Here is a 24,262-nt window from a genome sequence, read left to right on the forward strand (position 1 = left end):
TGTTTTTGTTTTAACTGCCTGTGTTGTTTTTGCACTTATCCTGTTATTTGTGTTGAAACGAGGACGTTTCTTTTTGTCGGAGGGGAGGTATGTAACCTATTTTTATGGCCTTGCCTCTTTGTGATGTTAAGTTCCTGTTAGAAGCTCTTCTACAGTATATGCCTTGGAGTCTTATTTTGAAGGCCCGAGGAGCGGAAGTGGTGACAGGTTGAGTGGAGCGGAGGTTTTTGAAAGAAAGTAAATAAAGTGGTCCTAAATAAAGTGTAAAACTGCAGCCTCCCTCTTTCTTATTTTGTACTTTTATACAGTATAGGCGACATATATAAACTCTCGCTTACAATAACAAAGACGCAGGCTCTAGTTTTACACGAGGACCACTTTATTTCAAACTTTTTTTTTTAAATGTTTATTTACAAATTTCAACAATAACAAACAGATGAGAAACAATAATCAAAATAGTCCAAAAACAGTATAAAACATTGCAAAAAAATATAAAAACAGTCCAAACAGCACCAGGGGGTTGTAAATTCAAAGTAACAAAATTAGAATACAAAGAAATGAATACATAATAAACAAAGTACAAAGCCGTAGGCTCATTCAGATTCATTAAATCACTTAAATTTGGAACACAGCATCATCGTTTTTAACTTTATTTCAAACCTGTCTCTGCCTGCGTCACACAAGTGACGTCACTGTTGGAGAGCCATATAGCACACCGTGATTGGTGGATTCCTTCAGTTCCGCCCACAACGCTGTCAAGCACCATTCATATCAAACTCTCACTAACATTCAACTTTCATATTAGCGTGGGAGCCGCAAAATAAGATCTCACGTGTCTGAGACCCTGGTCTAATATATATATAGATGTGTCAGAAGTGCTACTGACACTTTGCTCATGTTTGCTTTTCCTGTCTTTGAAATCACTTCCTGTCATGCTGCTCTTATTTTCTCACTGTTTCCTGTTTGCTCTCTGTCTTTTGTGGCACCTTTACTCTCTGCTCCGTGTCTGCACACCTGTTCCTCGTTTAATTAGTTGTATTTAGTTCCACCTGAGTCCCTCCTTCACTGCTTCATCATTATTCTTTTTTGACGGATGTGGATCGGACGGGTTTTATTCGCAGTGAGTAATACTTTGCTCTTTTACACTGGCGTTCTATTGTTTGTCTTGATGCTTCTACCGTGTGCTTTATTGCTGATTTTAAATTGTTTGATTCGCACTGCACATGCACACGTGTTAGGAACACAACATGTAGAAACACACATTTAGTGACAAACATGCACACGTGTTAGGAACACAACATGTAGAAACACACATTTAGTGACAAACATGCACATGTGTTAGGAACACAACATGTAGAAACACACATTTAGTGACAAACATGCACATGTGTTAGGAACACAACATGTAGAAACACACATTTAGTGACAAACATGCACATGTGTTAGGAACACAACATGTAGAAACACACATTTAGTGACAAACATGCACATGTGTTAGGAACACAACATGTAGAAACACACATTTAGTGACAAACATGCACATGTGTTAGGAACACAACATGTAGAAACACACATTTAGTGACAAACATGCACATGTGTTAGGAACACAACATGTAGAAACACACATTTAGTGACAAACATGCACATGTGTTAGGAACACAACATGTAGAAACACACATTTAGTGACAAACATGCACATGTTAGGAACACAACATGTAGAAACACACATTTAGTGACAAACATGCACATGTGTTAGGAATACAACATGTAGAAACACACATTTAGTGACAAACATGCACGTTAGGAACACAACATGTAGAAACACACATTTATTAGTCAGTGACAAACATGCACATGTTAGGAACACAACATGTAGAAACAAGACATATTTAGTTGCTGACAAGCTGTCAGTCACCATGGCTCTCAACTGCTGGCTAAGAGAGTCAAGGTGTGGCTGAGTGTTTGCTTCAGGTGAACACACCTGCCCTCAAAGATGAGTGTTTGCTACAGGTGAACACACCTGCCCTCAGTGATTAGTGTTTGCTACAGGTGAACACGCCTGCCCTCAGTGATTAGTGTTTGCTACAGGTGAACACGCCTGCCCTCACTGATTAGTGTTTGCTACAGGTGAACACACCTGCCCTCACTGATTAGTGTTTGCTACAGGTGAACACACCTGCCCTCACTGATTAGTGTTTGCTACAGGTGAACACACCTGCCCTCACTGATTAGTGTTTGCTACAGGTGAACACACCTGCCCTCACTGATTAGTGTTTGCTACAGGTGAACACACCTGCCCTCACTGATTAGTGTTTGCTACAGGTGAACACACCTGCCCTCAGTGATTAGTGTTTGCTACAGGTGAACACACCTGCCCTCACTGATTAGTGTTTGCTACAGGTGAACACACCTGCCCTCACTGATTAGTGTTTGCTACAGGTGAACACACCTGCCTTCACTGATTTGGTCCAACTATGGTTGTCAAAAGCTGGGTGTTTAGAAGGACATTTCAAAGTTGGGATCTCCAAGCTCAAAAGTACGCTGTGAATACTTTTACACTTGTGATGCTTTGTTTTAGGTGTATTTACATAAAGTTGTCAGCTCTCCATGCATCACCAAACATCTGCAGAGATGTTGGTGCTGGCTTTCTTGTTGTTGTTGTTGTTGTTGTTCACCTTTTGACATTTTGGGGTTTAAATAAATGTTAAAGTGTTAAACTGCATGTTTTGCCGTCCTTGGTTTGAAAGTCCAGTTTACAATGCTTACATGACCTTCACCCAAGGCGGGGTGTGATGGTTGCTGCTTTTTGGTGTGTGTGTGTGTGTGTGTGGGCTTTATAGATTTTAATATTTATTAGTAGGGGTGTGGGGAAAAAATCAATTCGAATTAGAATCATGATTCTCATATTGTGCGATTAGGAATCAATTCTCATTTTTAGAAAAATCGACTAAAAAAGAAAAAACTTTTTTTTTTTTAAATTAATCAACCCAACAAAGCACTGCACAGCAACACCATAACAATGCAATCTAATTCCAAAGCTGAGCCAGCAACACTCAGAACTGCAATAAACAGAACAATTGAGAGGAGACACAAACACCACACAGAACAAAACAAAAGTAGTGAAACAAAAATGATTAACAGTATCAATATTATGATTTCAGCATAGTGATTAAAAATCCCTCATTGACATTATCATTAGACATTTATAAAAATAATCAAAAAGAACAATAGTGTCACAGTGGCTTACACTTGCATGGCATCTCATAAGCTGGACAACACACTGTGTCCAATGTTTTCACAAAGATAAAATAAGTCATATTTTTGGTTCCTTTAACAGTTCAAACAAATTTACATTATTGCAATCAGTTGATAAAACATTGTCCTTTACAATTATAAAAGCTTTTTTTTTTAAATCTACTACTCTGCCAGCATGTCAGCAGACTGGGGTAGATCCTGCTGAAATCTATGTATTGAATGAATACACAATCCTTTTCAATTGGGAAAATATTGTTGTGAATTGAGAATTGCGTTGAATAGAAAAAATCGAATTATAATCGAATTGCGACCCTAAGAATCGATATTGAATCGTGGGACACCCAAAGATTCGCAGCCCTATTTATTAGTATATGTCCTATACAAAGTCAATGTTTTTTTGGTTTATTTTGTGGACTGCGTGGTTGGTAGAGTGACCGTGCCAGCAACCTGTGGATTCCTCCAATCCACTTTATTTACCGTATATAGCACATTTAAACAAAATGTTTCCGAAGTGCGGCACAACAATATTAAAAAACACATTCGAATACTATCTTAAGCTCCACCAATGACTGAATAAAAACAAAAAATAAAAATTAATAATAAATATATACATAGAATAGAATGTACTTTATTGATCCTTGGGGGAAATTCAACACCACAGTTCGCTTACAAACAATGATATTATCATAGTTTGTGAGCGAACTGTGGTGTTGAATATCCCCCAAGGATCAATAAAGTACATTCTATTCTATGTAAATATTTTCCCACTAAAGGAATAAATGTTTTGCTATGTCCTCATTTTCAATACAATGCAGCTGTAAAAAATGTTCATAACATCGGAGGCTAGCAATTTGTGTTTTGTGGTAGTGTGCTTACAATTATGCTTCATAAAACTTTCTGAATTGTAAACTTAAAGGATTATATTTTTTGACCACACAACTCACGTAGTGTTAAAAGCCAAAGAATAAAAATGGGTCTTAAGACGAGACTTAAAACACTCCACATCGGGAGCAGTTTGAGTATGGAGGGCCACAGTGTTCCACAGCTTAGGGCCGACCACAGAGAAGGTCCTGTCTCCCCTAGTTTTAATTCCTGGTTCAATTCCCACCTTCTAATGACCTCGTCATGTACGTTGTGTCCTTGAGCAAGACGCTTCACTCTTGTTCCTGACGGTCGTCGACAAGGCTAATGTTGGTTTGGCGTTGGTAGTCTGAGGCCAATGTTCAAGTACCAATAATTGTCACACACTAGGTGTGGCAAAATTATCTGCATTTGACTCCTCACCCTGGATCACTTCCTGGGAGGTGAGGGGAGCAGTGAGCAGCAGTGGTGGCTGAGCTCGGGAATAAATTTGGGTGATTAAACCCCCAATTACAAGCCTTGATTCTGAGTGCCAAGCAGGGGAGTAATGGCTCCCATTTTTATAGTCTTTGGTATGACTCAGGCGGGGTTTGAACTCTAAACCTACCCATCTCAGGGCGGACTAATTGGTTTGGCGTTGGTCGTGTGCGACGCCAATGTTTATGTATGTTGAGTTTTATGCTCATATACAGGCCCGGCATGTATGTATTATTCATGTTCATTTACAGGCGCGGCATGTATGTATTATTCATGGTCATTTACAGGCTCGACATGTATGTATTGTTTATGGTCATTTACAGGCCCCGGCATGTATGAATGTGTGTATTGTTTATGCTCATTTACATACTTGACATGTATTGTTGATGCTCATTGACAGGCTTGACATGTTTGTATGTCATGTCAAGCATGTCAATAAGCATTAACAACACATACATGCATGTGGAGTCTGTCAATGAGCATTAACAATACATACATGCATACGTGTGGAGCTTGTCAATGAGCATTTATAATACATATGTGTGGAACATGTCAATGAGCATTTATAATACATACGTGTGGAACATGTCAATGAGCATTTATAATACATACGTGTGGAGCATGTCAATGAGCATTTATAATACATACGTGTGGAGCATGTCAATGAGCATTTATAATACATATGTGTGGAGCCTGTCAATGAGCATTAACAATACATAGGCTCCATATGTATATGTTTTGGAGTGTTTATTTTTGTCCTGAGATAAAGATAAATTTCATGAAGGCATCTTGTGAATGTCAACATAGATAGATAGTACTTTATTGATTCCTTCAGGAAAATTAAAATTCCAGCAGCAGTGTACAGAGTTGAGATCAATTTAAATAAAAGTAAATAATGGGGGTTTAAATGGAAACACAACAGAGAAATATTACAATAAGAATAAAAATAAAAAGCAACAATGGGGGGGAAAAAAATATATATATAACAGTAAAATAAGAATATAACAAGACAAAGTAGGCAGTAGTGACCATGTTATGAAAATGTATTGCACATGACCAAAGTAGGGTTAGAGAAAGAAAGAAGGGTGGGCGTAGCATTTTCATTTTGTGATGTTAAGTTGGCCCTGTGATGAGGTGGCGACTTTTCCAGGGTGTACACCGCCTTCCGGCCCGATTCCAGCTGAGATAGGTATCCGTGACCCCAAAGGAAATAAGTGGTAGAAAATGGATGGATGGATGAATGAAGGTGGGGCTGAGTGTTTGCTACAGGTGAACACACCTGCCCTCACTGATTTGGCCCAACTATGGTTGTCAAAAGCTGGGTGTTGGGACATTTCAAAGTTGTGATCTCCAAGCTGAAAAGTACGCTGTGAATATATTTGCACTTGTGATGCTTTATGTAAGATGTATTTACAAAAGGTTCTTAGCTCTCCATGCATCACCAAATATCTGCAGAGATGTTGGTGCTGGCTTTCTTGTTGTTGTTCATCTTTTGACATTTTGGGTTTAAATAAATGTTGTGCCATCCTTGGTTTGAAAGTCTGGTTTACAATAGTTACATTACCTTCACCCGAGGCGGGGGGGGGGGGGGGGTGATAGTTGCTGCTTGTGTGTGTGTGTGTGTGTGTGGCCGGCCAATGTTGGATGTATTGTGTATCTGGGGAAATAAGAGGTTGGCATCACTAACATAGCCCTGTGCTGGTTTACGTCCTCCATCAACAACGGAACCTTCTCTGTGAACAGAGCCAAACATTCCTCCCGCTGTGCCAACCTCACCTGTGGGGTCCCTAGGGCTCAATACTGGGTTCCATCCTGTTCTCCATCTACATGCTCTCCCTCAGCCAAGTCATTCATCGCCATAAAATTTCCTTTCATTTCTACACTGATGATACTAAATCTATCTTCCACTCAAGACAGACGATCCATCTGGACTGGACCATTTGAAGGACTGCTTGCAGGACATAAAAGAGTGGATGTCAAAATTTCCTGCCAGCTCAATGACAGAGTGAAATTCTTCTGTTCGGGAACTCCATCTCGTTTAGTCAGATCATAAAGAATGTAGGAAGTAAGGCCATCCTTTGTCATAAAAAAAAAAAAAAACCTTGGTCATACCAGATTTCAAGTTTAACAAGTAAGTGAAATTCCCCCCCCCCCCCCCCCCCCCCCCCCCCCCCCAACTGTGCACAATAGCCAAGATCAAGTCTGTCCTCTCCCCCAGTGACTTAGAGGGTCGTGTTCATGCTCATCTTCTGCAGACTGGACTAATGGAATGCCCTCTATGCTGGGGTCACTAACAAGACCATATATAGCATGCAGTTGCTACAAAATGCTGGTGACAGGCACAAAAATGAGGGAACACATTTCTCCCATCCTCTCCTCCCTTCACTGGCTCCTGGTGAAGCACAGAGTGAAATTTAAGATCCTTACGTATGTCTTCAAAGGGCTCCGTGGTCTTGCCCAGCTTACATCAAACATCTCCTGGACCAACCTATCAGCTCCAGGCTTGGTCGTTGCCTCAGATCTGACAACCAGATGACCTTGAAGGTCCCACAGTCAACCTAGTGACAAAGAGAGACTGTGCATTGTCAATGATGGTACCTGGCCTATGGAATAAGCTCCCCCTGAAAGTCAAGTCCGCCACCACTCTGGACACTTTTAGAGCACAGCTTAAAACTCACCTCTTTGCCGCAAATGACTTGATTTGTGTTCGTGTGTCTTAAATGTTGGTTCTAAATTCCTTTGTGTCCCTGTTTTTTTTTTTTTGTTTCTCTACTCAGGCTGCACCCCAGGCTGATGTAATGGTTCCTTGTGTGGGTGCAATAATTGAAAATAACATTTTGTTTTTTATCTTCAAGGTCAATTTTGTGGGGTCTGGTCTACAATACAAGGTCAATGTATATTTTCTTTTTCTTTTTTTCTTTTTTTTCTTCAAGGTCAATTTGAAGGAGTCTGTTCATCTACAATACAAGGTAAATTAGTATTTTATTTGTGTCATGGTTTTTAACTACAAGGTCAGTATGTATTTAACTTGTGTCACTGTTTTGTTTCCTCATGGTTTTTGATATCTACAATACAAGGTCAATATGTATTTTATTTGTGTCCTCATGGTTTTTGTTAACTACAAGGTCAATTTTGGGGGGAAGGAGAGTCTGACAAATAAAATACATATTTACCTTGTATTGTAGATGACCCGACTCCCTTCCCCCCCAAAATTGACCTTGTAGTTAACAAAAACCATGAGGACACAAATGAAATACATATTGACCTTGTATTGTAGATATCAAAAGCCATGAGGAAACAAAAACAATGACACAAAACCCCCCACAAATTGACCTTGTAGTTAACAAAAACCATGAGGATACAAATAAAATACACATTTACCTTGTATTGTAGATGACCAAAGTTTATGTTAACTACAAGGTCAATTTGTGGGGGTTTTTTGTCATTGTTTTTATTTCCTCATGGTTTTTGATATCTACAATACAAGGTAGATGTTTTTTTTTTATGTTTTTTATCTTTAAGGTCAATTTTGTGGGGTCTAGTCATCTACAATACAGGGTCAGTATGTATTTAATTTGTGTCATGGTTTTTAACTACAAGTCAGTATGTATTTAACCTGTGTCACTGTTTTTGTTTCCTCATGGTTTGTGATATCTACAATACAAGGTCAATATGAATTTCATTTGTCATGGTTTTCGTTATCTACAAGGTCAATTTTAAGGAGTGTGGTCATCAAAAATACAAGGTAAATTTGTATTTTAACTACACGGTCAGTCTGTATATTGTGTCATTGTTTTTGTTTCCTCATGGTTTTTGATATCTACAATACAAGGTCAATGTATATTTTATTTGTGTCATGGTTTCTATTAACAAGGTCAATTTTGGGGGGTGTCTCATCTCTAATACAAGGTCAATATGTATTTTATTTGTCATGCTTTTTGTTACTACAAGGTCTATGTATTTTGGGCCTTTTTTTTTTTTTTCTCATGGTTTGTGATATCTACAATACAAGGTCAATATGTATTTCATTTGTCATGGTTTTTGTTATCTACAAGGTACATTTTAAGGAGTGTGGGCATCAACAATACAAGGTAAATTTGTATTTTAACTACACGGTCAGTCTGTATATTGTGTCATTGTTTTTGTTTCCTCATGGTTTTTGATATCTACAATACAAGGTCAATGTATATTTTATTTGTGTCATGGTTTCTATTAACAAGGTCAATTTTGGGGGGTGTCTCATCTCTAATACAAGGTCAATATGTATTTTATTTGTCATGCTTTTTGTTACTACAAGGTCTATGTATTTTGGGCCTTTTTTTTTTTTTTTTTTTCTCATGGTTTGTGATATCTACAATACAAGGTCAATATGTATTTCATTTGTCATGGTTTTTGTTATCTACAAGGTACATTTTAAGGAGTGTGGGCATCAACAATACAAGGTAAATTTGTATTTTAACTACACGGTCAGTCTGTATATTGTGTCATTGTTTTTGTTTCCTCATGGTTTTTGATATCTACAATACAAGGTCGATGTATATTTTATTTGTGTCATGGTTTCTATTAACAAGGTCAATTTTGGGGGGTGTCTGATCATCTATAATACAAGGTAAATTTGTATTTTATGTTTTTTGTTACAAGGTCGGTATGTATTTCGGGCCTTTTTTTTTTCCTCGTGGTTTTTGATATCTACAATACAAGGTTAATATGTATTTAATTTGTCATGGTTTTTATCTACAAGGTCAATTTTAAGGAGTCTGTTCATCTACAATACAAGGTAAATTTGTATTTTGTCAGTCATGGTTTTTAACTACAAGGTCAGTATGTATTTAACTTGTGTCACTGTTTTTGTTTCCTCATGGTTTTTGATATCTACAATACAAGGTCAATATGTATTTTATTTGTGTCCTCATGGTTTTTGTTTGACGAGTAAAATACATATTTACCTTGTATTGTAGATGACCAAAGTTTTTGTTAACTACAAGGTCAATTTGTGGGGGATTTTGTGTCATCAAAAACCATGAGGAAACAAAAACAATGACACAAACCCCCCCACAAATTGACCTCGTAGTTAACAAAAACTTCGGTCATCTACAATACAAGGTAAATATGTATTTTATTCGTCAAAGTTTTTAACTACAAGGTCAATTTGTGGGGGGTTTGTGTCATTGTTTTTGTTTCCTCATGGTTTTTGATATCTACAAGATAAATGTATTTTTTTTGTAATGTTTTTTTTATCTTAAAGGTCAATTTTGTGGGGTCTAGTCATCTACAATACAGGGTCAGTATGTATTTAATTTGTGTCATGGTTTTTAACTACAAGTCTATGTATTTAACCTGTGTCACTGTTTTTGTTTCCTCATGGTTTGTGATATCTACAATACAAGGTCAATATGTATTTCATTTGTCATTGTTTTTGTTAACTACAAGGTCAATTTTAAGGAGTGTGGTCATCACAAATACAAGGTAAATTTGTATTTTAACTACACGGTCAGTACGTATATAGTGTCATTGTTTTTGTTTCCTCATGGTTTTTGATATCTACAATACAAGGTCAATATGTATTTTATTTGTGTCATGGTTTCTATTAACGTCTATTTTGGGGGGTGTCTGATCATCTATAATACAAGGTTAATATGTATTTTTTTTGTCATGGTTTTTAACTACAAAGTCAATGTAATTTGTCATGTTTTTTGTTACAAGGTCAATTTTAAAGAGTCTGGTAATCTACAATACAAGGTAAATTTGTATTTTATTTGTCTTCATGGTTTTTGTTACTACAAAGTTGGTATGTATTTCGGGACTTTTTTTGTTTTTGTTTGTTTCCTCATGGTTTTTGATATCTACAATCCAAGGTTAATATGTATTTCATTTGTCATGGTTTTTATCTATTGGGTCAAGTTTAAGAAGTCAGGTCATCTATAATACAAGGTAAATTTGTATTTAGTGTCCATGGATTGTGTTGTCTACAAGGTCAATTTTAAGGAGTCTTGTCTTCTACTATACAAGGTAAATTTGTATATTATTTGTTCTCATGTTTTTGTTACTACAAGGTCGGTATGTATTTTGGGCCGTTTTTTTTTTTTTTTTTTCCTCATGGTTTTTGATATCTACAATACAAGGTTAATATGTATTTCATTTGTCATGGTTTTTGTTATCTATTAGGTCAATTTTAAGAAGTCTGGTAATCTATAATACAAGGTAAATTTGTATTTAGTGTCCATGGATTGTGTTGTCTACAAGGTCAATTTTAAGGAGTCTTGTCTTCTACTATACAAGGTAAATTTGTATATTATTTGTTCTCATGTTTTTGTTACTACAAGGTCGGTATGTATTTTGGGCCGTTTTTTTTTTTTTTTTTCCTCATGGTTTTTGATATCTACAATACAAGGTTAATATGTATTTCATTTGTCATGGTTTTTGTTATCTATTAGGTCAATTTTAAGAAGTCTGGTAATCTACAATACAAGGTAAATATATATTTTATTTGTAATGGTTTTTGTTAACTACAAGGTCAATTTGCGGGGTTTTGGTCATATACAATAAAAGGTCAGTATGTATTTAGTTTGTGTTTTTGTTTCCTCATGTTTTTGATATCTACAATTCGTCTATTTTGTGTCGTCATGGTTTCTATTTACAAGGTCAATTTTGGGTTCTGGTCATTTTCAATCCAAGTTCGATTTGTATTTAATTTGTGTCCTTTTTATCTTCAAGGTCACTTTTGCGGGTCTGGTCATCTACAATACAAGGTCAATATGTATTTAATTTGTCATGGTTTCTATTATTTACAAGTTCAATTTTAAGGAGTCTTGTCTTCTACAATACAAGGTAAATTTGTATTTTATTTGTGTCCATGGATTTTGTTATCTACAAGGTCAATTTTAAGGAGTCTTGTCTTCTACAATACAAGGTAAATTTGTATTTTATTTGTCATGCTTTTTGTTACTACAAGGTCGGTATGTATTTTGGGCCTTTTTTTATTTTTATTTTTTCCTCATGGTTTTTGATATCTACAATACAAGGTTAATATGTATTTAATTTGTCATGATTTTTATCTACAAGGTCAATTTTAAGGAGTCTGTTCATCTACAATACAAGGTAATTTTGTATTTTGTCAGTCATGGTTTTTAACTACAAGGTCAGTATGTATTTAACTTGTGTCACTTTTTTTGTTTCCTCATGGTTTTTTATATCTACAATACAAGGTCAATATGTATTTTATTTGTGTCCTCATGGTTTTTGTCTGACAAATAAAATACATATTTACCTTGCATTGTAGATGACCAGACTCCCCCCCCCCCCCCCCCCCCCCCCCAAATTGACCTTGTAGTTAACAAAAACCACGAGGACACAAATAAAATACATATTCACCTTGTATTGTAAATATCGAAAACAATGACACAAAACCCCCCACAAATTGACCTTGTTAGCAAAAACTTTGACGAATGAAATACATATTTACCTTGTATTGTAGATGACCAAAGTTTTTAACTACAAGGTCAATTTGTGGGGGGGTTTTGTCATTGTTTTTGTTTCCTCATGGTTTTTGATATCTACAATACAAGGTAAATGTATTTTTTTTATGTTTTATCTTCAAGGTCAATTTTTTTGGGGTATATTTATCTACAATACAGGGTCAGTATGTATTTAACCTGTGTCAGTTTTTGTTTCCTCATGGTTTGTGATATCTACAATACAAGGTCAATATGTATTTTATTTGTCATGATTTTTGTTATCTACAAGGTCAATTTTAAGGAGTGTGGTCATCAAAAATACAAGGTAAATTTGTATTTTAACTACACGGTCAGTACGTATATTGTGTCATTGTTTTTGTTTCCTCATGGTTTTTGATATCTACAATACAAGGTAAATGTATTTTTTTTGTTATGTTTTTTTATTTTCAAGGTCAATTTTTTTGGGGTATATTCATCTACAATACAGGGTCAGTATGTATTTAACCTGTGTCACTGTTTCCTCATGGTTTGTGATATCTACAATACAAGGTCAATATGTATTTCATTTGTCATGGTTTTTGTTATCTACAAGGTAAATTTTAAGGAGTGTGGTCATCAAAAATACAAGGTAAATTTGTATTTTAACTACACGGTCAGTACGTATATTGTGTCATTGTTTTTGTTTCCTCATGGTTTTTGATATCTACAATACAAGGTCAATGTATATTTTATTTGTGTCATGGTTTCTATTAACAAGGTCAATTTTGGGGGGTTTGGTCATCTATAATACAAAGTCAATATGTAATTTGTCATGTTTTTTGTTATCTAAAAGGTCAATTTTAAAGAGTCTGGTAATCTACAATACAAGGTAAATTTGTATTTTATTTGTCCTCATGGTTTTTAACTACAAGGTCAGTATGTATTTCGGGCCTTTTTTTTGTTTAGGGTCAGGGTTTGACCTTTTTTGTTTTAATGTTTTTGATATCTCCAATAAGTTTATGTATTTTGTCGTCATGGTTTCTATTAACTACAAGGTCAATTTTGGGGTTCTGGCCATCTACAATCCAAGTTCGATTTGTATTTAATTTGTCCTTTTTATTCTCAAGGTCACTTTTGCACGTATGGTCATCTACAATACAAGGTCACTATGTATTTCATTTGTCATGGTTTCTATTAATTACAAGGTCAATTTTGGGGGGCTCTGGTTATCTACAATACAAAGTAAATATGTATTTTTTTGCCATGGTATTTATCTACAAGGTCAATTTTGGGTGTCTGGTTATCTACAATACAAGGTCAATATGAATTTTATTTGTGTCTCGTGGTTTTTGTTATCTACAAAGTCAATTTTGGGGGACTGATCATCTACAATACAAGGTCAATATGTATTTCCTTTGTCATTGTTTTTATCTACAAGGTCAATTTTAAGGAGTCTGGTCTTCTACAATACAAGGTAAATATGTATTTTATTTGTGTCCTGGTTTTTAATAACTACAGGAGCAATTTTGGGGGGTTTGGTCATCTACAATACAAGGTCAGTATGTATTTAATTTGTGTCCTCCATTGTTTTTGTTTCTTCATGTTTTTTCATATCTACAATACAAGGTCTGTATGTATTTTGTGTCCTCATGGTTTTTGTTTTCTACAAGGTCAATTTTAGGGGTCTTGTCATTGACAATACATGTTAAATATGTATTCAATTTGTGTCATCAAGGTTTTTCATATCTACAAGGTCAATTTTGGAGTCTGGTTATCTACAATACAAAGTCAATATGTATATAATTTGTGTCCTCATTGTTTGTTTCCTCAGTTTTTGATATCTACAGGGTCAAAATTGGTTTATTCCACTATGCAATGCAAAACTCTTACCTAATGTTATCCATTTATTCATTCATGTGACTAATTTCTCATTCTTACACCCTGCAGCGCTACAACAGTACACAAGTCTTACACAATGTGTTATGGGTCACGTTCCTGCTTCTCCTCCTGCTGTGCGGACTGAGTGCATGGCGGAGCACATCAACAGGTGTTCCCTCTCCGCTGCGGGTATGCCTCTGCAAGAGATCTGCAATCAACACACCTGCCGGTGATGAGCAACCAGCCTTCATAAGCCAGCGCGTCTTAAGATCCGGTGCCAGAACGTAGTTTCTCCTACCAGTACAGTAAGCCAACACATCTCCAGCCTTCTTGCTCCCTGTGTTCCCTTCCTGTCGAGTTGACGGTCTTTCGTGTTGTGTCGTCCTCCAGCTTCCTCATCGTCTACCTGGACCCACTTTGGATTCCTTCTTGCCTTCCTGGACCAAGACCTCGCTCCTGCCCTCTGACGTCCAAGCCTTTTTCTTCTTTTGGACTTCCACCTCTATCTCAACACGCACACTCAACACCCTCTGGTGACCACGCTCAGATAATACTTACACATAGTCACACTCCATCTCTTTAAGGTAATCACACACTGCACTCACATACTGAGTTGTCAATAAACACGCTGGCAGCTAACATCATCGTCTCTCTGCAGTCTTCTTCTCCCGCTGTTCTGTCACACAATCTTACTTATTTTGTCATTCATTTGTTCATCCACGTTATCATTCTTACACCATGCACCACAACAACACTATAGTATAGGTGTAATATGATCAAACTTTCTTGTTAAAAGTATAACAGCAGCATTTTGTACCAACTAATAATTTAATGCTAGACAAAAGGAGGCCTGAAAAAAATAGATAACAGTAATGTAGAGAGATGTAAATAACGCATGAATAATGATCTCAGAGTCTCTAGTGGACAAAATAGGGACATATTTCAGGGAGATTACGGAGATGAAAGAAGGCTGTTTTACACTCCTAATGTGACTGAAACGAAAGTTGTGTTGGTTACACTCTTAATGTGTGACTCAAACGAGAGAGTTGGGTTGAAGATAATATCCAGATTCTTTATCGAGTAGCTTTGTGTAATTGTTTGGTTGTCAAAATGTTACGGTGGTGTTATTAAATGGGTGTGGAATTGTTTGTCAAAAGTTACAGTGGTGTTAAGTGGGTGTGGAATTGTTTGGTTCTCAAATTTTACGGTGGTATTAAATATATGGATAATTGTTTGGTTGTCAAATGTCGCGGTGGTCTTATCAAATAGGTGTGGAATTATTTGGTTGTCACTAGGGGTGTAACGGTACGTCTATTTGTATTGAACCGTTTCGGTACGGGATTTCGGTTTGGTTCGGAGGTGAACTGAACGACACGGACATATAAGTAGCGCATCGCACGTTGTGTAAACAATGCACACCGAGGCACCATGAATTCATTTACGTGGACCCCGACTTAAACAAGTTGAAAAACGTATTCGGGTGTTGAATGGAATATGTACTGTATTGTGCAATCTACTAATAAAAGTTTCAATCGATCAAAAAAACAACACACAGCATGCTAGCAACGACTGGTAGATAGACTGACCACACCTCCACTTTTCACGGGATAAGTCCTCTTTGCGGAGCTGTCCAGGTGGTGTTTCTTAAATGCCTCAAATGTCCGGCATTTTAAGTTATGGTTGCGTGTATTTTCAATGTATGTTCAGGGTTAAAGGGGCTAAAAACAAAAAAGTGGTGCATGCAGCGTTAACATTGGTGAGGGCGGGCCAGAGACAGAGGGTGAGAGAGTTATGATAAACGCGCATGCGTCGCCAGGCTCTGCTTTTTACCCATACATTTATCACTTTTTGTTATCTATAGCAGGGGTGTCAAAAGTGTGCCCCGGAGGCCATTTGCGGAACACAGCTAATGTTTTAAAGGCCCATGGCACATTCTAAAAATACTATTAAAATAAACATAAACAAAAGTGAAATAAAAAAGCTTAAAGGCTAAATGTAATTTAGAAAAAGTTGCAATGTTGACTAATAAAACAAAGCTGTTTTTTTTTCTTTCAAACTGTCATTGCTCAAAACATAATATTGAATAAAAATTAATATTATGAATTATTGACCTATCCAAGTTTCCGATTTACTTCACATCAAATATTCCACAAAGAAAAATATTTTTGGTGGAAGATTTATCAAATGTGTTAAATCAAAAAATTTATATTTTGTTGTTTTCTTACTGTACCGAAAATGAACCGAACTCTGACCTCTGAACCGAGGTATGTACCGAACCATCATTTTTGTGTAGCGTTACACCCCTAGTTGTCACATGTTATGGTTGTATTAAATGGGTGTGTAATTGTTTGGTTGTCACATGTTACGGTGGTTTATTAAATGGGTGTGTAATTGATTGGTTGTCAAATGTTACGGTGGTTTATTAAATGGGTGTGTAATTGATTGGTTCTCAAATGTTACGGTGGTTTATTAAATGGGTGTGTAATTGATTGGTTGTCAAATGTTACGGTGGTATATTAAATGGGTGTGTAATTGATTGGTTGTCACATGTTACGGTGGTATATTAAATGGGTGTGTAATTGATTGGTTCTCAAATGTTACGGTGGTTTATTAAATACGTGGATAAATGTTTGGTTGTCACAAGTGGTATTATTAAATGAGTGTCTTTGTTCAGCAGGACCGATAATCAGCATTTTCGTTTCCTTAGCGATGAGTTGCAAAACGTTAGCTGATATCCATTGTTTAATTTCATTAAGACACGCCTCCAGCTGACTACAATCCGGCGTGTGGGTCAGCTTTGGGGGCATGTAGAGTTGGGTGTCATGATCATAACAGTGAAAGCTAACACGTATGACGTCACCTAGCGGCAACATGTAGATGCTGAAGAGTGCAGGGCCAAGGACCGAACCCTGGGGAACTCCACACGTTACCTTAACATAGTCCGAGGTCACACTGTTATGGGAGACGCACTGCACCCTGTCAGTAAGATAAGAGTTAAACCAAGACAGGGCTAAGTCTGACATACCAATTCGTGTTTTGATACGCTCTAATAAAATATTGTGATCGACTATCGAAAGCAGCGCTAAGATCGAGGAGCAGCAACATAGATGACGCATCAGAATCTATCGTTAGCAATAGATCATTAGTCATTTTTGCGAGGGCTGTCTTAGAGTGATTTGCCCTGAAACTGGATTGAAAGGTTTCACATAGATTTTTAGACGCTAAGTGTTCATTTAACTGCTCTGCAACAATTTTTTCGAGGATTTTCGAAATAAAGGGAAGGTGAGACACCGGTCGGTAGTTTACCATGAGGTCAGGATCGAGGTTAGGTCTTTTAAGGAGAGGATGAATAACCGCTTTTTTGAATGCTAGGGGAACAGTGCCCGAGGAAAGTGATAAGTTTATAATATTTAGCACTGATGGACCTAATAATACAAAGAAGTCCTTAAAAAGTTTCCCAGGAAGTGGGTCAAATAAACATGTTTGTTTTATTCCATTTACACGTAACAATTCTTCTGTTATTTCATCAAAACGAGAGAAACTATTTTGGATATTTGCAGTATCCGCCGTATATAGTCGTATCTGTGTTAATAGAACCTAGTTGTAGCTGGGACGCATTGTCTTTAATCTCCTTTCTAATAAGTTCAATTTTCTTATTAAAGAACTTCATAAAGTCATCTGCCGAATGGGTGGAGCTACTGGAAGGAGTCCCTTGTTGGGTTAGCGATGCTACTGTACTAAACAAAAATTTGGGATCGTTTTTATTAAGGCGGATGAGATTGGAGTAATTAGTTTTAGCTAAGGTAAGCATGCGTTTATAAGTTATTAAACTATCACTCCATGCTTGATGGTGCACCTCAAGTTTAGTCGTGCGCCATTTGCGTTCCAGCTTTCTACATAAGAATTTATGAGCTCTAATTTCTTCTGTAAACCATGGCGTACGCCTTTCTGGAGCCTTTTTTTAACTTCAGCGGTGCTATACTATCAATGGTTTCGCGCAGGGCGTGGTTAAAGTTGTTAGTGAGGTTATCAATAGAGCCCACATACTTTGGGAATGGTGCCATTACCGAGGGCAGTAGGTCAGCAAGAGTTGTCGTGGCAGCATTAATGTTGCGGCTGCTATAGCAGTTATTATTATTATTAGCTTGCCGAACATGAGTCTGAACCTCGAATTTTAAAAGGTAATGATCGGACATTACTTTAGTGGAGTTTCATAACTTCGGAAACGGTGATACCTCTGACAAGCACTAGGTATATCGTATTACCGCTGTGATGCGTCGGTCCATTTATTATTTGTGTAAGTCCACAGCTATCGATTATAGTCTGGAGCGCCACGCACGCTGGGTCCGATGGGGTATTCATATGGGTATTAAAGTCCCCCATTATGATTATATTATCGGCGTGCGTCACTAGATCAGCAACAAACTCTGAGAACTCACTGATAAAGTCCAAATAGGGCCCTCGGGGGCGGTAGATAATTTTTATAAATGTCTAATGATAATGTCAATGTCAATGTATATGTATATGTATATATATATGTATATGTGTATATATATATGTATATGTATATATATAAATATATATATATATATATATATATATATATATATATATATATATATATATATATATATATATATATATGTGTATAAATGGGGGGTGGGAGGACGTTGTTTACATATTTGGTGTTATATTAAATGCATGTTTGGTGTATAAATATTAAATACATGTTTGGTGTATAAATATTAAATACATGTTTAGTGTATGAATATTAAATAAATGTTTAGTGTATAAATATTAAATAAATGTTTAGTGTATAAATATTAAATACATGCTTGGTGTATAAATATTAAATACATGTTTAGTGTATAAATATTAAATACATGTTTAGTGTATGAATATTAAATACATGTTTAGTGTATAATATTAAATACATGCTTGGTGTATAAATATTAAATACATGTTTAGTGTATGAATATTAAATACATGTTTAGTGTATAATATTAAATACATGCTTGGTGTATAAATATTAAATACATGTTTAGTGTATAAATATTAAATACATGCTTGGTGTATGAATATTAAATACATGTTTAGTGTATGAATATTAAATACATGTTTACAGTGGACTTCTGCTGCAACTGCACACATAAAGAAATTCATTATTTCCAAGTGTGCCTTATTTAGAGAATAATAAATATATAAACGATAAATGGGTTGTACTTGTATAGCACTTTTCTACCTTCAAGGTACTCAAAGCGCTTTGACACTACTTCCACATTCACACACTGATGGAGGGAGCTGCCATGCAAGGCGCCAACCAGCACCCATCAGGAGCAAGGGTGAAGTGTCTTGCTCAGGACACAACGGACGTGACGAGGTTGGTATTAGGTGGGATTTGAACCAGTGACATCGGGTTGCGCACGGCCACTCTTCCACTGCGCCACGCCGTTCTTAATTAAAATATTATTTAGTGTCCCAGACTTCCAATTGGTCCTTTACATGTTTAGTGTATAAATATTTATTAAACAACTGTTTAATATAATAATAATAAATACTTGCTTAGTTTATAAATATTAAATACCTGTTTAGTCTATAAATATTAAATACATGTTTAGTGTATAAATATTAAATATATGTTTAGTATATTATTAAATATATTTTTAGTATATTATTATTAAATATATGTTCAGTGTATGAATATTAAATACATGTTTAGTGCATAAATATTAAATACCAGTTTACTGCATATATATTAAATACATGTTTGGCGTATAAATTAAGTGTATGTTTAATGTATAATTATTTGTAACATTTTTGGTTTATGAATATCCAATTCATGTTTAGTGTATGAATGACCAGATTTATGAAGAGGGAATGTGCGCCCTCCTGTGGACTTCTGCAGCAATTGAACACATAAACAAATGTATTATTTCCAAGTGTGCCTTATTTAGAGAATAATAAATACATGTTTACTGTATGAATGTTAAAAAATATGATTAGTAAATGAATATTAAATGTGTTTAGTATATGATTATTAAATACATGTTCAGTGTATGAATGTTAAACACATGTTTAGTGTATAAATATTAAACACGTTTAGTGTATGAATATTAAATACATGTTTAGTGTATAAATATGAAATACATGTTTAGTGTATGAATATGAAATACATGTTTAGTGTATAAATATGAAATACATGTTTAGTGTATGAATATTAAATACATGTTTAGTGTATAAATATTAAATACATGTTTAGTGTATAAATATTAAATACATGTTTAGTGTATAAATATGAAATACATGTTTAGTGTATGAATATGAAATACATGTTTAGTGTATGAATATGAAATACATGTTTAGTGTATGAATATTAAATACATGTTTAGTGTATAAATATTAAATACATGTTTAGTGTATAAATATTAAATACATGTTAATGTATAAATATTTATTAAATACGTTTTTGGTGTATAAATATTAAATATATGTTTGGCATATAAATTAAATATATGTTTAGTGTATAATTATTTAATACATGTTTGGTGGATGAATATCAAATTCCTGTTTAGTGTATGAATGACCAGACTTATTAAGCGGGAATGTGCGCCCTCCAGTGGACTTCTGCCGCAACTGCACACAAATAAATGTATTATTTCCGAGTGTGCCTTATTTAGAGAATAATAAATACATGATTACTGTATGAATGTTAAACAATATGATTAGTATATGAATATTTAATATGTGTTTAGTATATGATTATTAAATACATGTTCAGTGTACGAATATTTCAGTGTATTAATATTAAATACATGTTTAGTGTATGAATAATACATGTATAGTGTACAAATAGTAAAATAATGTTTAGTGTATAAATATTTAATACATGTTTGGTGGATGAATATCAAATTCCTGTTTAGTGTATGAATGACCAGATTTATGAAGAGGGAATGTTCACCTTCCAGTGGACTTCTGCCGCAATTGCACACAAATAAATTGATTATTTCCTAATGCGCTTTATTTAAAGAATAATAAATACATATTTACTGTATGAATGTTAAAATATATGATTAGTATATGAATATTAAATGTGTTTAGTATATGATTATTAAATACATGTTCAGTGTATGAATATTAAATACATGTTTAGTGTACGAATATTTCAGTGTATAAATATTAAATATGTTTAGTGTATTAATATTAAATACATGTTTAGTGTATGAATATTAAATACATGTTTAGTGTATAAATATTAAATACATGTTTAGTGTATAAATATTAAATACATGTTTAGTGTATAAATATTAAATACATGTTTAGTGTATAAATATTAAATACATGTTTAGTGTATGAATATTAAATACATGTTTAGTGTATAAATATTAAATACATGTTTAGTGTATAAATATTAAATACATGTTTAGTGTATAAATATTAAATACATGTTTAGTGTATAAATATTAAACACATGTTTAGTGTATGAATATGAAATACATGTTTAGTGTATAAATATGAAATACATGTTTAGTGTATAAATATTAAATACATGTTCAGTGTATAAATATTAAATACATGTTTAGTGTATAAATAACAAATACATGTTTAGTGTATTAAAATGAAAGACATGTTTAGTGTATAAATATTAAATATTTGTTTAGTGTAGGAATTTTAAATACATGTTTAGTGTATGATTACTAAATACATGTTAAGTGTATTAATATTAAATACATGTTTACTGTTTGAATATTAAATACATGTTTAGTGTATTATTATTTAATACATGTTTAGAGTATGAATATTAAATAAACGTTTAGTGTATTATTATTAAATATATGTTTGGTGTACAAATAGTAAAAATATGTTTAGTGTATAAATATTAAAGACTATGTTTAGTGTATGAATATCAAATACATGTTTAAATATTAAATACATGTTTGGCATATAAATTAAATATATGTTTAGTGTATAATTATTTAATACATGTTTAGTGTGTAAATATTAAATACGTTTTGGGTGTATAAATATTATATATATGTTTGGCGTATAAATTAAATATATGTTTAGTGTATAATTTAATACATGTTTGGTGGATGAATATCAAATTCCTGTTTAGTGTATGAATGACCAGATTTATGAAGAGGGAATGTGCGCCCTCCAGTGGACTTCTGCCAAAACTGCACACAATAACATTATTTCCGAGAGCGCCTTATTTAGAAAATAATAAATACATGTTTACTGTATGAATATTAAAAAATATGATTAGTATATGAATATTAAATATGTTTTAGTATATGATTAAATACATGTGCAGTGTATGAATTCTAAATATATGTTTAGTGTATAAATATTAAATGCATGTTTAGTGTATGAATATTAAATATAAGATTAGTATATAATTAAATATATGTTTAGTACATCCATCCATTTTCTACCGCTTATTCCCTTTTGGGGTCGTGGGGGGCGCTGGCGCCTATCTCAGCTACAATCGGGCGGAAGGTGGGGTACACCCTGGACAAGTCTCCATCTCATCGCAGGGCCAACACAGACGGACAACATTCACACACTAGGGACCATTTAGTGTTGCCAATCAACCTATCCCCAGGTGCATGTCTTTGGAGGTGGGAGGGGCCTATCCCCAGGTGCATGTCTTTGGAGGTGGGAGGGGCCTATCCCCAGGTGCTTGTCTTTGGAGGTGGGAGGGGCCTATCCCCAGGTGCATGTCTTTGGAGGTGGGAGGGGCTTATCCCCAGGTGCATGTCTTTGGAGGTGGGAGGGGCCTATCCCCAGGTGCATGTCTTTGGAGGTGGGAGGGGCCTATCCCCAGGTGCATGTCTTTGGAGGTGGGAGGAAGCCGGAGTACCAGGAGGGAACCCACACATTCACGGGGAGAACATGCAAACTCCACACAGAAATATCCCGTGCCTGGGATTGAACCCAGGACTACTCAGAACCTTCGTATTGTGAGGCAGACGCACTAACCCCTCTCCCACCGTGAAGCCCATGTCTGGTATAGGATTATTAAATTTAATAATGTCTAGTATAGTATTATTAAATACATGTTCAGTGTATGAATATTAAATATATGTTTAGTGTATGAATATTAAATACATGTTTAGTGTATGAATATTAAATACATGTTCAGTGTATGAATATTAAATACATGTTTGTGTACAATAAAAACAAAGGAATACTTATATATGCATGTTGAGAATAATACATGAATGAATGCTTCATTTCAGAGAATAAATAATAAAAGTAATAAGTAACAGAATGTGTGACCATTAAATATCTGAATGTGAATAAATGTTGATATTATGCAGTAAAAAGAGAATGTTATTACTAAATGCATGTTTAATTTACATGTTGTACATTAACATTAGGTAACAAATAGGTGAATGCCCTGCAATTTAATAATGAGTGTTATTTTCAGCAAGGTACTTGTGTTGTACTTTGATGTACTCCTACTTCCAAGTGACTTTGTCAAGTACTAGTAAAGGAAGAGATGATGCAGTACTTGAAGTCTTTACTTTTGTCCTGAGATGAAGATCAACTTCATGAAGACACCTTATCAATGTCAACATGACCAAAGTAGGAAGAAAGAAGGAAGGGGGCGGAGCCTCTTTCATTTTCTGATGTTAAGTTGGCCCTGTGATGAGGTGGCCACTTGTCCAGGGTGTATCCCGCCTTCCGCCCGATTGTAGCTGAGATAGGCACCAGCGCCCCCCGCGACCCCAAAGGGAATAAGCGGTAGGAAATGGATGGATGAATGAAGTTCCTGGTCAAAGCTGTTATACATTATATGCCTTGAGCTCTTACTTTGAAGGCCCTAAGAGCGGAAGTGGTGACACGATGAGTGGAGCGGAGATGTTTATATATGTCGCCTATACTGTATAAAAGTACAAAATAACAAACACAGAGGGAGGCTCCAGTTTTACACGAGGACCACTTTATTTACTTTCTTTCAAAAACCTCCGCTCCACTCAACCTCTCACCATTTCCGCTCTCAGTGACTTCAAAATAAGAGCGCGAGGCAAATACTGTATTACAGCTTATAACAGGAACTTAACATCACAAAGGGGCAAGCCCATAAAATAGGTTGCATTATTTTGTGGTTTTATACAGTATAGGCGACATATATAAACCATCGGTTACATTTTTTTGTTGTTGTTTTGTGTGTTGTGAGGCTCTGTATTTTTGGGGGGACAGGTTAATATGTTTTTGTTTTAACTGCCTGTGTTGTTTTTGCACTTATCCTGTTATTTGTGTTGAAACGAGGACGTTTCTTTTTGTAGGAGGGGAGGTATGTAACCTATTTTTATGGCCTTGCCTCTTTGTGATGTTAAGTTCCTGTTAGAAGC

General features: G+C 35.2%; 1 long non-coding RNA gene across 2 annotated transcripts; it reads left to right on the plus strand.

Moving 5' to 3' along the window:
* Nucleotides 1-967: 967 nt before the first annotated feature.
* Nucleotides 968-14,543, plus strand: LOC133569959 (uncharacterized). Of its 2 annotated transcripts, XR_009809996.1 has the most exons (4): nucleotides 968-1,120; nucleotides 7,527-7,562; nucleotides 13,974-14,209; nucleotides 14,295-14,543. It is a non-coding gene; the product is annotated as an uncharacterized LOC133569959 (long non-coding RNA). The 2 variants fall into 2 exon arrangements; XR_009809995.1 differs by lacking the exon at nucleotides 7,527-7,562.
* Nucleotides 14,544-24,262: the final 9,719 nt, after the last annotated feature.

Source organism: Nerophis ophidion, linkage group LG16, assembly GCF_033978795.1.
Source record: "Nerophis ophidion isolate RoL-2023_Sa linkage group LG16, RoL_Noph_v1.0, whole genome shotgun sequence".
Taxonomy (NCBI): Eukaryota; Metazoa; Chordata; class Actinopteri; order Syngnathiformes; family Syngnathidae; genus Nerophis; species Nerophis ophidion.